At 41.9% G+C, this 12,573-nt stretch overlaps 1 pseudogene; it reads left to right on the forward strand.

Moving 5' to 3' along the window:
* The first annotated feature begins 6,835 nt into the window (after nucleotides 1–6,835).
* Nucleotides 6,836–11,588, forward strand: LOC136523872 (uncharacterized; annotated as a pseudogene).
* Nucleotides 11,589–12,573: the final 985 nt, after the last annotated feature.

The raw sequence follows: 12,573 nt of genomic DNA on the forward strand, positions 1-12,573 counted from the left end.
TATTTCCTATCAACTTTAATACATTAATTCACGTTGCATGTGTCACCTTGATAGGGATTCCCTAGAAATTGAACTTATACCTTGTCTCCTATGGGATATGCATTTGGGTAGCTTTGCTAGTGCTCAATTAAACCATGATCTTGTGACTTGACTAATGGTATATGCAATAAACATTAAAACATAACTTTTTAGCAATTTGGAAACAGGGGGCTGGAGTGTTAACTACTTTCTAAATGCTTCAGATTCCTCTCCCTAAGGACTTATCTGTAAGTGATCATCAGGGATTTATAGTACAGTTGTGAGGGCTACATGGCTCTGGCTTTGGCTCAGTATGAGGACCTTTTCTAGCTTGTTAGAGGTTACCTTTATTGGTGTAAGAATGGCTTGACGAATTGGGTATAGGACAGCCTCTACTCTTATGTGTATAGCCACGATGGAATTGTGTCATTCGACAGGGGTTCCTATATCTGTTTGCCGAGTGAATCTAATGGCCCTAAGTTGATAGATGAACCTTTGAAAGGCTTCATAGTGACCCCTGCCTGCTCACCTTGGAAGTGTTTTGGGAGTAAGTAACCCGGGCACATGGGTATCACAACTCACAGTGAAAGTGTACAACCTCTGCAGAGTGTAAAACTGGTATATCAGTTGTGCTCATAGTCATGAGTGGCCTTGGAACATTTATGTAATAGACGATCACTAAGAATTATCTATTTGTGCTATTCATTAATTATGTTTACTTTGATCATGTGTTTTACTTTGGGATTGAAACAATTTGTTGCTACTCTTATGCTAAAATTGTGACAACTTAAAGCTGAATGTTGTTAAACCTATGTCAAGCCTTTTGAGCCTCATCAACCCCATGGTACACTTGTTGAGTAGACATGTACTTACACTTGTTTATTTTCATTATTTGGATAAAAATCCCGGATGGGTAACAGATGGCTATGGTAATGACGACTTTCCTGAGGATTACTAGACTTGTGGTCAATTAGTTGACGTCCCTGTGATATGGAGCTTCCGTGAGAGATTTTTCTTTATACTTTCGCTACATTTATGTGAAGACTATGTCTTGCTATTCGTGATGTAATAAACACTTGTGATTATACTATTTATAATTTGTCGGCTTATGTGTGTGACTGATCTCTAGATGCACATAAGATTATGCATCCCATTTTATCCTTAAAATCGGGTGTGACAGCTTCCCATGTAGGATCATGATTGTGATGTCATGCTCACAACGATGCTTGCAATTGGTATCCGGAACATATTGCCAGAAAAATCCCAAAAGGCAATCATGAGCCTCTGCTTATTCTTTAATGCAATCTCTCAGAAAGTCATTGATGAACAATCACTGGACGATCTTGAAAAGAACATGTGTGAGATGATGTGTCTCCTTGAGGCTTACTTCCTGCCAACTTTCTTTGACATATCCATCCATCTCATTGTACATTTGGTTAAGGAGATCAGGTATCTTGGACCGATGTTCCTCCACCACATATATTCGTTTGAGAGATTTATGAGTACTCTGAATAGGTATGCCAAGAGTCAGGTCCATCATGAGGGAAGCATGGCGCATTGTTATTCTACTGAGGAGGTGGTCGACTGGCGCCTCGGTTACATTGACCTCACTAATCCAATCGACATCTCCAAGTCTCTCCATGAGGGAAGGCTATCGGGCAGAGGGTGTGTTGGGGAGAAGCAAATTACTCCAGAGAGAGATGCCTACGAATGAGCCCACTTTCTAGTGTTACAGCACACAACAGAGGTGGAACCTTACATCGAAGAGCATATGGAGATGTTGAGGCAACAAAACCCACACCGGGGTGAAGCTTGGTTAGCGAGGGCACATATGAGTGGGTTCAACATCTGGTTCAGAGATCGACTTGCCAATTCAACCTCTTGCACAGCTGAAAGGCTTTGAAAGCTGGCAAAGGGCCCTTTCTTCACAGTCACAACCTATCAAGGCTATGACATAAATAGGTACACCTTTTACACAATTGATCAAGACAAGACGAGCGTGTACCGGAATGGTGCTGTTCGTGTAGATGCATTTGACAGCAAGATGCAGAAGACAACGTACTATAGTTAGATTGAAGAGATATGGGAACTCTTGTATCTAGGCATCAAGGTGCCCATTTTTTGGTGTCGATGGGTTCAGGGAAGTCAGGGTGTCATGAAAGATAGGTATGGCTTCACTACCATTGACCTCCACCAAGTTAGGTACAGGGACAAGCCATTTGTAGTCGCAAGTCTGGTTTCCCAAGTCTTTTATGTGCGTGACGCTAGAAACAAGAAATGATAAGTGGTTCTCCCTGGGAAAAAGTAGGTTGTTGGACTTGAAAATTCAGTGGACGACGAAGAGTTCAATCAATCCAATGAAGTGCCTCCTTTGGATACTTCCATCCTCCCTGTGATTTTGGTGAGCGGGCTAACTCCATACCTAAGAGATGGCCATAAAGAGGATGCCCCCATGGCCAAAAGACGTCGAAAATGGCAAGTACGCAAAACATGATGCTCATGTGAGTTTTTGAACAACGTGCAATCTCATTTTTTATTTAACATTATATATTTGTCATCACTCTTACTTATAATGTAATGCTTCAAATATATTTCAGAAACCTGATGGATACTCCATGTTGTACTATGGCTATGTGGAGTGACTCCATGTTCATCTCATTTTAGGTGCCCACAACCCCTAAAGCTACTGCTGTCAAGACTTTACATTTTGCTTAGCTTGTTCATCTTGCCTAAGACTTTACAATTTTTAGTCAAATTGGAGAAGGAGCAATTGATCCATGATACTCTCCAGTGAAGATACAACTATCAAGAAGCTGCTGACTCCAAAGAAGGGAGATGTGGACCTCTTAAATTCCTACGAAAACCTTGTAATGTGTATGGTACCTTGTAACTGCCTTTGCTGGAATGTATGTGGTTTTCAAATAAGTGAACAAGCAGTTGGTGATCATATATGTTTTCAAAATGAACAAGCACTTTGTGATCTATTCAGATCACCTAAACACATATGAGCAACATCTAGTAGGTGTCCATACATATCACATATGAGCAACATTTAGACCACCTGAACATATATATAGATATAAACATGTAGCTGTCCATACATATCACCAGCAGCATCCAGTACATGTATTGGGCAACATCACAGAGTTTTGTTATGCCCTACATCATCACCAAAAGTCACAGAGTTTCATCACAGTACATATATAGCTAACATAAGGTGTCCATACACAATACATATACTCAATAACTTAAGGTCATCACTACTAGTCTTGTTTAGCACTTGTCAACCATTACAGATAGGTTGGGCTTCTTAGCTAGGATGTCGTCCAGCTCCTTGATTAGGCCCTCCAACTTCTGAGACACAACCACCTTCAATTCTTCCATTTCCACACCATGCTTGTTCTGCAACTCCTTGATGTCGTCAAGCATCCAGAGAATAGCGGTGAGCTTTTGCTGTAGTGGTTTCATAACCACTGACTCTAGGGCCTCACGCATGGTAGCTAGAGGGACCACAAAAGATGGAGCCTACATATATGCACAGAAACAGTTATCAAACAGGTAGCCATGCGCTGAAACTGAAATTGAAAATGAAAGTCTGAAACAAAAACTAAAACTAAAACTGATTGCTATTGTTGCTAACAAGTAAAAAGCCTAAAAGTCTAAAAGTAGCATTCAGTGCATAAGGAGCTAACAAGTCTAAAAGTCTAAAAGAACCATTACTGCTGCTGTTGCTAAGCTTCTTGCTAACAAGTATGCATGATATATCACACCTTTATATAAGGTTTCATTCAGCGCATGGATTAGATCCTGAGTAATTTATATAGCATAATATATATAGGTAGTGACATGCATGTTCACAGTCAATTTAGCACAAACATATCATAAAAATTGCAACAACATAAAGAGAGAAGCATATCATGCCAAGCACTGATCATGAATGGGGATTGAAACCCTAAATAAGCAGGTCGTGGTTGGAGCTTACCTTGTCGGGGTTGGAGCTTGAACCGTAGACTTGGCCGCACTTGAAGCCGGTGCACATCCAACGACGGCACGTCTTCCCAGTGCTATCAAAGCAGTGGCTGTACTTCCCCACCAATGGTTCGCTATCCGATGAGGTATCCACCTCTAGCACGACCACCGCCGGCTTCTTCTCCTTCATCCTCTCCGCTGCTAGCTTCATTGCCGCCGACCTCACCACCAACGAGGAAGAGGGCCCCATCACCGAGGAAGAGTGCGTGCCCTTCTTCTTCAATGCCACTAATGAGGCGGGCACGGCCTTCTTCCTAGAAGCTGTCCCACACCTATTCTTGAACTTCTTGAACCCCACCAGGCGTAGCAGGACGTCCTCCACCTCCTCCTTCACGTCCACCACTAGGATGGCCACTGATGATGAGGGCGCAACTGTGGAGGAAGGGGCGAACCGCCTAGTCCCTGGGTCCCTCCGGCAGTGGCGCCTCTCGGGCCTCGTCATCTCCAAGGGCGGCGGTGGCTGTGGCGGCAGAGAGGAGGTGAGAGGCATTGAGGGCGGCGGTGACAAGGGAGGCGAATGGAGGCACAACGCGTGGAGTATGAGGGTGCCGAAGTGAGCGAGGCGAGAAGTGCAGTGTGAGTGGGCGGCGGGGTGGCAGTTATTAATGGAGGGACGCTAGTTCAGATCTGAATCTGAAGGGACGCACTAGTACGTATGTGTCTTGACTATATGCGTCGGAAGTAACAACTACTCCAGATGCGCCTTTACGACACGCGTCTGTAGTAATTAATTACTGCAGACGTGTTTTCGCAACACGCGTCTGTAGTAGTTAAATTGATAATTTCAATTTCAAATCTTTGAATAGAATTTTAGTATAGTAAATGATCTAAAATGGAAATAATGTAAACATAAAAGTTGTAGAACTCATCAAGATCTACAATTTTTGTTTTGGAAAACTTTTCATGTGACTTTGTTTGAACAATTAAAAATTTCAATTTCAAAAAATGAGAACTTCAAATAAGATTTTGAAACACCAAATAGTTTCAGATGAAAAAGTCATGAACATGAAAGTTATAGATCTCATCAAGATCTACAACTTTTATTTTGGTCATCTTTTCATCTAACTCTGTTTGAATAATTCAAATTTTGAATTTCAAAAAATGGCAAATTCAAACAACATTTTGAAACACCAAATGATTTCATATGAAAAACTCATGAACATGAAAGTTGTACAACTCATCAAGATGTACAACTTTTATTTTGGTCACTTGATCATCCGAGAAAGTGATGATAACATTGTTCATAAATTTTACATATTTCTCATATGGTTTCATAAACTACAAGAGAGATATGTAGATTTTGTGAACAATGTTACTACCACTTTCTTAGATGAAGAAATGACCAAAATAAAAGTTGTAGATCTTGATCAGCTGTACAACATTGTTGTTGATGACTTTTTCAGCTAAAATCATTTACTGCTTCAAAATGTTGTTTGAAGTTGCCATTTCTTAAAATTCAAATTTTGAATTGATAAAACATAGTGACATGAAAATATGATAAAAAAATAGCTGTAACAACACAATAAATAGGTAGACCATGATTTTACAAAATTTTAGAAAAAAATCATCAAATTTGAAGTTAGCATGAGGGAGAAAGACTAGTTACAAGTTTTGGCCAGAGATTAAAAACAAAAATCACACATGTTCATCAATCTTTCAATCAATTTAATTGACACGGACCCTATTTTACCAATTAAAACGACTTCTTGTTCGAACTCCTTACTTAGCCCAATAGAAACACACTTAATTCTAGCCCTATAGGTCTCAGGTTCGATCACTGGGTGGGCACAACTTTTTGTAGCTTTTTTTTAAAATTACTACATACGCGTCTTGGTAACATGCGTCTATACTAATTATTTACTACAGATGCATCTAGCCTACACGCGCCTGTAGTAATCAATTAGTACAGATGGTTTGTAAGAACACGCGTCTATTGCAGGAATTCTAGTGTGAATAAATGCATTCAGATTGCAATCTGATGGTTCATTCATGTTGCAATCTGATGCAAACTCTTTCCAACATCATTAACATTAATAGGATCATCAACTTATGTGAATAAAGTAAGAGGTTCCACATAACATTATATTAATTAGCAATAGGACATCATCATCTTTATATTACACATAGGAAAGGAAGAGGTTCCATAGAACATTACATTCATTAGCAATTATCAACCACAGATCTGGAGGCCATCATGCCATCCTAACATTACACACAATGGCAAACAACATGCCCAAACAAAAACACACAACCATACATAGAAATTACTACATCCAATATTCTTCCTCAACCTTGCTTGCAATGCTTCCAGCTCCTTGTCCTTTGCTTCTCACTCTTTGTCCTTGGCCTGCAATTCCTTGTCCTTTGCTTCCAACTCCTCAACCTTATTCACCATCTCACTCTGCAATTTCCTCTCTTTGGCTTCAAGCTCTGAATCTTTCTTTAGGAGCTCCTTTTGTAGGAACTGGTTCATCTTATGAACTTCCTGACCATGCTGCATTGCATTGTCTTGGTCTTCAACAATAGCTCCCTAATTTCTCTCCCTCTTCAAACTCCACACAGCATCCCGCAGCTCCTGCAGCAACTACTTCATGAATTTGGATGATTCCTCATCGATCCAAAGATAGAAGCCACAATCTTTTATCGTCTGCAACATAAAAAGCATCATATTTGAAGCCTATTGGGGATTTCATCAAAAAAACAAATAAGGGATCGAGACTTACCCTAGCAAACCTACATCTATAGTATCTATGGCGTGGTTGGCTGTCACTCCACGAGATCCACCTACATGCCTTTAGCTAGCACCAGCATTCCACTGGTGGCTGATAGGCCAGAGGCTGTATGCGGTATAGCACCGACAGGTCAAGGCCATCGTAGGCTCTGCCACCATGGCTGGTTAAAGTGGACCCCCGAGACAAATGCGAGCTTGACTCCACCATCAGATGAGCCAACTCCGATGCCCCGATGATGGTCACCTCAACCCTAACTCATTGGACTTTTAGTGGGTGGAGGCAGAGATAGAGAGGGAGGCAGAGAGAGAGGGAGGCAGAGAGAGAGAGAGGGGTGGAGATTGAGAGTGAGGCGGAGAGAGAAGGAGGCAGAGAGAGATTGACTCCATCACCGGAGCCGCTGTGACACTCACCTGTCAGCCAAAGAGGGATAGAGATAGGGGAAGCATGCGTGACAGGGATAGAGGAGGGGAGGCATATTTGGGGGGTGCAAGACTTTGATAGGTAGGGCCCTTCTGGCATGCAGGACCAGATGCCAACATGGCAATAGGACCAGACGCCAATAGTGTTATGTTTTTAATAATTAAAACCATGCCATGATCGAAATCATGATCATAGCACAATGGTAACACACTTACATCTAGACTTGAGGTCTTGGGTTTGATCCCTGGGTGGGACATAATTTTTTGCCCTACTTTTTTATTGCTACAGATGCATGTTAGACACACTCGTCTGTAGTAAGAAATTTCCTTTTGCCTGCCCTTTTTTCCAAATTTCTTATCCTTTAGCCCGCCTTCCCCAAGTCCATTCACATCCAACTTCCCATATTCTAGGGTTCTGCTGTCCGCTCCCCGCTGCCACCGTCGTCACATCCACGTGCCTCCGCCGTCTTTGCCACAGTTCGTTCCCCGCATTCTAGGGTTCCACCGCTGCCGCATCCGTCAGCCATCTGCATCCACCCACCGTTCACACATCCGTGGCAAGGAGGCACCTGTCATGGCTACTGGTGGCCAGTGGTGGTCTAGCATCCCCTCCTCAAGCACTCCCGACGGCGACCTCTTCACCAACCTCCTTGAGGCCTTCGCCTACTAGTACCTGTTGGGGCTAGGGCTGCTACTGCTAGTCACCAGCACCAGCGCCAAGGCACTACCACCGCCAAGCGAGGTCTTCGCCTACTTGGACACAGCCGTTCAGTGCCCCCAACACCGCATCAAGCTTGCCACCATAGGTACCAGTCTTCTTTCCTGCTTTTCTTTGTTCTTTTCTGGTCAATTGATTGATGGTTAGTTCTCTCGCTGAATGGACAGACTGAATGGAAATATCTTAGTTTATGCTTGCTAGGATGTTATCTTGTTGTGTTCTCTCTACTTAGTTTGTGCTTGTTGTGTGCTCTCTACTTAGTCTCTACTTAGTCTGCGTATTGTGGAACTAGTTAGAGGTAGCAGCTTAGTCTAGATTCTTCTAACATGGAATTTCTTTAGTGATCCGATCTCTAAAAGATCACTGAAGAAATATAGATATGTAGGACTTCAATCTTTTGGTTTGCCTATAAATGAATTTAGATGTTCTGTCCCTAATCTAATTACATGTGTTGATCAGTACCTCTATGAGTGTTCTGTCATCCCTCATGTTTGCTAAACACTTGTACTAGACTGAAGGTAGTTGAACTGTAGATGTTGAACACTTCCTCTAGATTTAAAAACATTGAATGTTCTATTCTAGTACTAGTCTAAGTTAGCTAAAAATGGATAGCCTACATGCCTACACTATCCTAGCTGTGCCTACTAGGTCCATATTTTTTAGTTGTAGGGCGAGCCTAACTTTGAACAGTTGACTGCTACAATGTTGTTATCTATTTGTGTTGTCATAGGCAGCCATTGAATTTTAGTGCAACTACTTTTCTATAGCTACACAATGGCTGCAGCTTCTGCTGCTTATTTTCTTTATAGATGAACAATAGCTATAGGTGTGTTGTCGTTAGAAATACTGTTATCTATTCTGAATTGTACATGATCTCATGACATTTCAAACATTGCCTAAACTATTTTTAGTGTTGTTTTCACTAGACATGTGTCAAACATGGATATGCAGTGCTCTAAAAGGAGTTTACACTGCTAGCTATTTACTACTATTAGTGGCTTATCAGAATGGTAAGATGCAGCCTTGTGATATACTAACACTACTTACTGTTAGATGGTAGTGCTCTATGATGTTCACTAACAACCTTATTCACCTTTGTTTGATAGGTGTCTGAGCACGCATCTACGATATCATGATTAAATGAAGATGAAGAACCAACTAAAAGTCAAGAGGAGGGACATAGCATAGATGCTAATGAAGAGGAGGAAGAGAGAGATGTAGATGCAAGGGACCAAGAGGGAGATGCTACTACAGAGGATGAAGAGAGAGATGCTAATGCATAGGCATAGCAATCTGAACCTCGTCGTCAACCCCGGAGAAGAAAGAGGACAGTCACCCGGTGGCTAGAGGACTAGCTAGTTGTCACGGAGCTCACTCCGACTAGGATTCCCATAGAGAAGAGGGCCTAGATAAGAATGAGGAGGTTGGTTGGTCTGATGCTAGACAAAGGATCTCCTTGGTCCTATCTTCATTCAATTCACTAAGTGAACAAGACAAGATGACTATATTTTATGAGTGTGTCCAGCCTTGGTTGGAGTTTCTAGAAGAATTGAAGGCTATTGCATGTAAGAAGATAATGCAGATGGTAGCCAAGAGTTGGAGAACCCACAAAAGCGACCTTACACACAATTTCATCAACAAAAGGTTGGATGCCACGGTGAAGCACACATACATTTCGAAAAAAGATTGGGCAAACTTTGTGAAACTGAAGGCCAGCGAAGAAGCAAAGACAACAAGTGAGAAGTACAAGAAGCTTCGGGAGAAGAACTTGCATGACCACTGTATGGGGACAGGAGGGTATGAAGGAAAAGCCACAAAGTGGGAGCAGGAGGACAGGGAGTTAGCCGGCCAAGGCATCAGTAATCCTTGGGACTAGTTTATAAGTGGTCGCCCAAGGAATTGGCTGCGTGCACAGAGTACTCTGGTGAAGTTAGAAGGAAGTGCTGAGATTCGTTGGCTGAAAGATTCAGCTAAAAGTGTATCTAAGCAAATTATAGAGAAGCAAGGAGACCTTGAGTCTTTAGGGCTCACTTTGGTTAGGGAAAAGGATGTGCTCACAGAGGTCTTGGGCTGCCCAGAATAGACAGGGCGTGTGCGTGGTGTGTCTAGTTATAATGGTTGGAAGAATTAGGCAGACTGCACCGGCATGTACAGAAAGAGGAAGCAATCAACAAGTGATGTGGATGTGGAAGCCATCAAAGAACTTAGAAGCCAAGTAATAGAAGAAGTTACCAAGAAGGTCACACATGATATCATGGCCATGATGCGTGACCAAAGAGTGCATTTGAGGTCGCCTTTCAACACCCCTAGCCCTGTAGGTGGTCGGAAGAGCAGCTGTGCCTCAGCCTCAGATGCAGTCGAAAGAGACTACTTCGACGAACTTGTGTCAACTCTAGATCTAGATACTGTGGACCTTCTGACAGAGCCAACACCGTGTAGCCTAGTAATCAACCCTGGAGGTTATCAGATGGAGGTAGCAAGTCGTTGGGTGTTCCCACAGTAAACTGACCTATGTTCACAACCAGTAATGGAACATTATGCCATTGTACATATTGATTATGTACATCCAGAACATGAGGACAGACCACTGAGTCCGTGCCCAAGTGATGAGGTAAGAACTCTTGGACAGGCTCTATACAAGAGGGTCCAGTGGAGGAGAGGCCAGATTGTGGTATCACCAAATGTGCTCTCTTCTCCAAAGTTATCAAGACCTCCACTACCTGTGAGCTCCAAAAGCAATCTAAAGGACTTTATGATAAGCGAGGAGAAGGCGAAGAGTGCAACTGTTGACAAACCGAAGAGTGGCACTACATTAGAAAAGAGTGCTTCAAAGGAGACTATGGTAGGGCCAAAGCCAGCGTCGAAGCCAGCTAAGTCCACAACTCCTCTAGCTAACCCACTGACAAAACCTGGAGCAGCCAAGAGTGACAGCAAACTAGAGCAGTAGGTGGGTGCCAAGCAGCAGAAGGTGGAGAAACCCCTCAAATTGTCTAAGAGTGCCCCTGGGGGTGCTATATGGACACAGGCCAACCCCAAGTTGAAATTTGGAGAACAATTCCTATCAGAAATAGAGCTTGAGAAGGTAGGACCTGGGTGTGTCACTCTTCATGCTTGGTACATGAAAGAATGTGAAGAGGACAGCCGGGATGGTTGTTGAGTTTAAGAAACAACATTTTTTGCGTGAGGCAGACACTGAGTTTTTCATTGTGGGATTAGAAGACTTGTTTAACCTCTTCAAACTTGATGGATTAGATGTAGGACTTTTTTGCATGTTGGCACTATAAGTACAATTTCATCTATTTTCTGGGCTTGTTCATTTTTAGTTAGGGATGCTCTTCATATATTTGCTTGCTAAATTGCTTTTGTGTATGCTTCTTTATTCCTAGATGTCTGATTGTAGAAGCTAGGGCCAAAGATGTGCCTGTTGGCATTATTGATCTAGATCCAGTGTTAATAAAGACTATAAACACTGATAGACATTATAGTGTGGGGTATTTAGAATATTGCCTAAGGAAATATACTAAGAAAAAATTGGTGATGTTTGCACATAACTATAGTGGGCACTGGATTGTTGTCATCATCGTTCAAAAGTGGTAGAAGGTGATATACCTCGACTCCAATAGAGACAGGAAGTCAGATTTGAGTCGTCTCAAATTTGTGATAGATGAGTGAGTATTGTCTAACCTACTATTGACCTATGTATTTCTTTCTTAATTATGTTATTGGAAGTCAAAAAAAATTTGATAACAACTTATGTATGTGTAGGGCTTTTGGCAATTGCCAACCTAGGCTGAAGAAAGGGCAGAAAAAATTGAAGTTGACCCATGCAACCAAAATTCTAGTAAGTAGTGCTTCACTTCCCGTTGTAAAGTCTTTTTGTCAATTCAATTATTAACCATGTGTTTCCTATGTTCGCAGTGCTAGCAGGGTTCTTTGCGGCCCACAACTTGATGCTGGTGATGGCACATGCCAATTTAAATGATCCTCAGGTACAACTACAAATATATATGTATTTATTAGTCCTCAACTACTATGATCTACTTGGAATGTCGTGATCCTCTTTTGTTGTCATATATACTGCTGCTGTCAATTTTTGAAACTACTGTTGTGATCTGGAACAAGATGAAGCTGCTGTTGTGATTGCTGCTGTGATCTGCTGCTATGATTCTTTTGTAGACTATGGCTAGCTTATATATATTTACTAGTAATTTTTGGTACTGCTGCTGTCATATATATATATATATTGTCATCTCTTGTTGTGCAGCTTCATTTTATGGATAATGGCTATACACATGTGCAACTTCATCTTATGACTACCTTTCTTTGTCTTAAGATTTTGAAGTGCAGTCCACTCCAATCAACTTTGAGGACAACATTAGAGAGAAGCTCGCCTCATTTACTGTGTCGCAGGTCATCGACAAAAAAGGCGAGTTTCATTGTGTAGGTACACCACCATGATGAAGTGTCTGGTATATATGTTCATTCGATCTGTCCTATAGCTAGCTGCTGCTGTGCCCAATCTATGAACTATGTTTGGAGTTGTGAGATACAATTGGAGCTGCCAGATACATGTGAATAACCTAGTGATGAACAATCTATGAACTGTGTGTGATGAACAATGTGTGTACTATGTGATGAATAAATTAAGTTTTGAGAT

This window comes from Miscanthus floridulus, chromosome 18 (assembly GCF_019320115.1).
Source record: "Miscanthus floridulus cultivar M001 chromosome 18, ASM1932011v1, whole genome shotgun sequence".
Lineage (NCBI taxonomy): Eukaryota > Viridiplantae > Streptophyta > Magnoliopsida > Poales > Poaceae > Miscanthus > Miscanthus floridulus.